This window comes from Microcebus murinus, chromosome 2 (genome assembly GCF_040939455.1).
Source record: "Microcebus murinus isolate Inina chromosome 2, M.murinus_Inina_mat1.0, whole genome shotgun sequence".
Classification (NCBI taxonomy): domain Eukaryota; kingdom Metazoa; phylum Chordata; class Mammalia; order Primates; family Cheirogaleidae; genus Microcebus; species Microcebus murinus.
In genome coordinates, this window is record NC_134105.1 from 93,959,454 (window position 1) to 93,964,901 (window position 5,448).

Here is a 5,448-nt window from a genome sequence, read left to right on the forward strand (position 1 = left end):
ATTGGATCTATATAGTTTTTTATTGAAATATGGCTGGTGAAGTGATTTTATCAGGAGTAGAAAGAGTGTCAGCTGCTACTTTCTTGTGGTTTGCTTGTGCTTGCATTATTAATATTACCTTTAAGTGATGGTATCTTTAAATGAATTATTTTCAGACCACTTGTCTCTTTGTGAGGGTTAATTTTCTTAAAGCTAGATAATATCATTGCAAACCTCTTAACCAAGCACATTCAAAGTGCAATACATCATGGTGAACTGAAAGTGATTAAACAACAGAGATTTCTACTGTCAACCACTTTAAGTTTGAGAACTCCCTCTCTGCCCTATGATCCTTTTATATCATACATTACATATGACTATATGACATACATACCAACTGAAAGAATCAAGATCAATCCACTTATTAAATATTAGTAAAGCTTAATTTCTTCCCCCTCCCAGTGTTCCCCTCAATGCCTTAGTATAGGCCTGTTAACTTTATACTTAGGCAACACATACTTATTTGGTGAATAAATGAATGCATAATCCCTGACTTCAGAGAGCCTTGTCAGTCACCAAATGGATTGGGTCAATTATTACAGTCATGAGAACAAAACAGAAACCCACATAAGATGGTATATAATAACTAAATTGTACCACACTGATGACAACATCCATTCAGTATTTTAAAATGCAGTCGAATACAAATTGATGTCTTGGAGAAAGGTACCTGGAAAAGGTCCACTTGGGCTGAGCCTTAAGGTTGGGGAGCATTTCAGTAGTCAGAGATAAAAATGGCCTTTTCCATCAAAGAAAACAACACACACAAAGTGGAACATGCGGGGCTAGGTAAGTACATGATCATAAAGGGTGGGAGCAGTGCTCCCTGCAGTGTGACCACACCAGCAGTGCTCCCTGCAGTGTGACCACGCCAGCGGCATATGGGGGAGAGCTGAGGGACTTATTCAGGCAGAGGCACATCCTGGTCTCCAATGCCTTCCAGCTGGTTCAGCAGTAGCCAATGCACTGGGGCAGCCACAGAACCACAGAAGCCAAGGTAGGATGGATATCACCATGACCTCTTCTTCCTCCATATCACATGCTAATGCATAAATTTATCCTTGCTTGCCTTACTCGACTTCAAAATCAAATATTTATTTAGTGATTAAAATGAGGCAAATACTATAGAAGGCATCAGAGTTAAAGAAGAATAAGATGTAATTCCTGCCCTTAAGGAACTTAGTCTTATGAGAGAGACAGCTGTATAAAGCAAATATCAAAAGCGTCACGTACTAAGTACCAACATCAAGTTTGCACAGCACATTATGGGAGAGCAGAGGAGGGACAACTAATCCAATTCTCGGGGAAAAGGGAGACAGGATGATGAGGAAGGAATAACGCACAGTGGAGACAGCTTAGAGAAAGGAAAAACAAAGTCCTAAAGATTCAGTAGGAATTATTCAGGCGATGAGGGACTAACAGAGCCACTCTAAGCGAAAGAAAAACAAATGCTACTAGATAGAAAAGTGTAAGGCAGGTAGGAGGGGGGAATTAGCTCAGAGAATTAAGCAGGGACCTATTCACTGACAGCCTTAAACAACATGTAACCTAGAAAGAGATTAAACAGTGGACAAGATCTGAATTATATTAGATTTATGTTGCCAATACAAAAGCAAACAAGAGGAAAGAAGGCCTGTTAGAAAACAGCAGTAGTGATTACACTGAGCGATAACAGTGACTTGATTCTGGGTAGAGAAGAGGGGATAGATACGAGGAATATAGCCATGGCGACAGCAAGACTTGACTAACTGTGTATGAAATTGCAGATGGACAGACCTAAAATCTTCACCTTGAAACAGGTTGGAGATAATCAAAAGAATAAAAGATTTAGAGATGAATAATATGTTTGGTTTTGAACATAAGGAGTTTGAGGAACTAGTGGGACATCCGGGTGAAAGTTTCCATCAGGCAGTGGGACCACAAAGAACGGGTATTAGGGGAGCAGGCCAGGCTGGAAACAGTCCACAGTGCATGGGTGACAGCTGAAACCAGAGATGCAGATGAGGTGAGCTGAGAGCAGTGTGCACAGTTAAAGAACAGCAGGGTAAGCACAGCTGGGTAAATGAGCCATGGTCTAGCGAATGGCCGCCAATCCTGCCAAGAACCAATGACAAGTCCCTAAAGCATCAGTAACATTTAAAATGGGCACAGAGGAGAGAATCCACAAGGAAGCAGCAAAGGAATGGCCCAAGAACAACAAAGAGGAACAGGAGAGGAGAGGATCCCAAAAGCCAAGAGGGTAAAGCATTTCAAATAGGAGGGAGTGATCCTGGTGTCAAATGTAGTGCAGAATTGCAGAAAAAGAAAGAATGAAAAATAGTCCTTGGATTTAGCAATGTCAAGGTTACTGGTAATCTTACCCACAGCATCCCAGTGGTGGAAGCAGGAGCCAGCTTCTCCTGGGCCCAGGCTGAGGGGAGGAAAGAGAGGAGGATCCCACAGACTGAGCGGGACTAAGGGAGCCCAGGAGTTGAGGTCGCTGTGAGACTGAAGAGGGAGCTCAGTGGGACAGTGGGAAGGGGAGGCGTTGTGGCCGGAGAGCAGCACTACTTCAGGGAGGACTCTCAGCTCCACGCGAAGGGTGACCCGAGAAGACTGGTGGTGACGTCGAGGATGTCAAGGAGGAGTCAGGCTGGGAGCTGCACTGGCTGTCCACGTGGAGAGTGAAGCCACTAGAGTGAAGCTCACTAGCGTGAGCAGGGAGACTGGGAAGCTGAGCAGTTTTCAGTGCATTTGGGGAAATGGCAGGAAATCAGTATGTGACAGAGATGAGAGGGCAGAGTGTGGTGACAGCCACCTCAAAGGAGCCGAGATATTTACTGAGGGTGGACGAGAGTGGTCCAGGGCAGCCTTGGAAAATGAGGACAACTTGAAAGTTTTGGGGGTGTGGAGAAGGGGCAGCTTCCCTGAGAGAGGGCCAGGGGAGGGACTCGAGAGCGAGTCTGCCTACTGCAGAGCAGGACTTTCTCAGGACACTCAGTGAAGAGGTCTGCGAGGAGGGGGCTGGAGGTCAAATCAGGGAGAGGAAGCCCACAGCACTTTGGGCTGAGGGTGGGAGAGGCTGGAACATGAAGACGCTAGGAGCTGGGGCCGAGGGCAGGGTGATGGGCTCGGGGGCCTCAGGGCTCGACTGGACAAAGAGCTGCTTTTGTAAGGAGATGACCTGAGGGCCCCCGAAGTGAGCCCAGAGCCCGAGCCAGGGATGGGGAGCCTGTGGCTGGGGAAGCCCTGGGTGCCCAGAGCTTAGGCTTCAGCCACAGCCCCAGAGGCCTCAGGCCTCGGGTGGCAAGAGGCTGGGAGGTCAGCTCCTCACTGCTGTCGAGCTCCCATGCCTTCTGGACCTGCCTGGTGCCACCCTGATTTTCCTTTCCATCTGCTTTCCCTAGATCCCTCCTCCCACACCTACCCCCTCACCCCAAGGCACCTTATAACACTGGCACTAGCAAGGGGAAAAGGGGTCTACACAAGCCCATTTTCCAGATGGCAGAAACTTAGTCCTTTGAGAACCAATTTTATAGTTCACAATTTCTTGATAGAAATTGGCCAAGATTTTTTTATCAATTCTGATAAAAATTTTTCTGATAGACATTGCTTGCTTAAAGGACCATTTTAAATATTATTTAACTTTTTCATAATCACTAGGGACCTGTGTCTGTCTTGAAAAGAGGCAGCACATAGGTAAGTAAACAGAGGTGACCAGGCCAGTATTATCAACGTCACTCACATGTCATGTTATAACATGTTGGTGCTCACGAGACCACTGAGATGGACCAGCAGCAGCCTCTATGCTAACGCCACTCTAATGAGCCTTGGTGCACTTTGTTGTTGTCACCATTCTGTCTCTTCCCTTCACTCTGCCATTATCTCCCTTCTTCTCATTAGTTGCTCCATTCTTCCCGTAATTGTCTAGGTGAAGTCAGGAAGGCAATCCTCCCTCTCATGGGCTTAGGGTCACCCACTTGGATTTTGTGACTGCTATTTGCTGCTCAGAGAACTTTGTGCTTTCCTCCAGAATTGGAACTGTGCTCAGCTTGGCCCGTATTGCCTGACTTTATGTATTTATCCAATGAAATATCTATTGACTACTTACCTGCTAGGCTCTGAGCTAGGAACTGGGAGCAAACAAGAAAACAGAGTCTCTGTCCTCATGCAGCATAGAGTTCGGAAGCAGAAACAGCAATAAATGAACTAAGAAACAAAAATTCTAAGTTGACAAAAAAATAAAGGAAGGAAGCAAACAGAATGATGAACTAGAGGACTTGAGTCTTTCTTTGAGGGGTGTGTGGTGTGAAGAGGGCTTAATTTAGACTACGTGGCTATAGAAACCCAGTTTCAGAAGTGATACTTTAAGTGAGTCCCAAAAGATGAGGAGAGCCTGCCAGGCAGAGCTGGGGCAAGAGGGACCCCAGCACGGAGACTGTACGTTCAAAGGCCCTGAGGAGGAGCTTATGAGGAACTGAAAAGCTGTCTGACTAGAACATGGTGAGCAAGTGAGGGGAAGAGAGGTACCCTGCGTGGATGACAAGAAGACAGGCCAGACAGTGCCAGGTGCCGGAGGCCATGGCAGGTACTCCCCTAGGAGTTTGGATTTAATTCTGAGTTTGGTTGGAAGTCTCGTAATCCCCAAATGTCTAATGGGGATTTTCTATTTTATAATTCCTTATTCATTAATTAGTTGGAATTGTGCTATAAGAAAGAGCTTTCTCTTTTCCTTATTTATTTATTTAATCAATTATGTCTTTTTATATGAGTATGGATTCATGGGTATTCATTTTATTCTAAGGTTTACATCCATTCTATCATTATTGATTTTTATTGCCTAAATTTTCCAGATTTGGCCATTGGGGACCACCTCAAGTTGGTTCCTCTGTCCTTTTGATATGTCCTTATCATCTTTGAACATTTTCTTACTTTTTCAACCACAGATGTTCCAGGCTTATCTTGTACTTTCCCTGCCATGGCCCTGAAATAGGTCATTTCTCCGAAGATCTCTGGTTCTTTTTATGGGGAATGCATTTTAGAAACCAAGATCTAGGCTGCAGGTGTGGTCATTACTGGTAGGTTGTCATTGTTTCTTGGCTCTTTTGGGGGACAGAGCTAGAAAATATAAGTATGAATATACTCATTTATTCATGTGTTTATACCTATTTCTCCATCTATCTGTCTCTATATATTAAAAACTGATACCTCCTATTGCAATCCAGTACTACAGGGTTCCTTCCAACCCTCCCTCCTTCCTTGTTTGTAACTCCTTTTTCTGCCAGAGAGAAACCTGGCTCTTATGCACTATGAACTCACTTATTTGCTTAGTTCTACTAGAGTACACATAAGGCACTTTCAAAATCGCCAAGGCATACCCTTGTAAAAAATAATTTACTACCTAGGCTGTAGTATTGGTGTAGAGTTCTT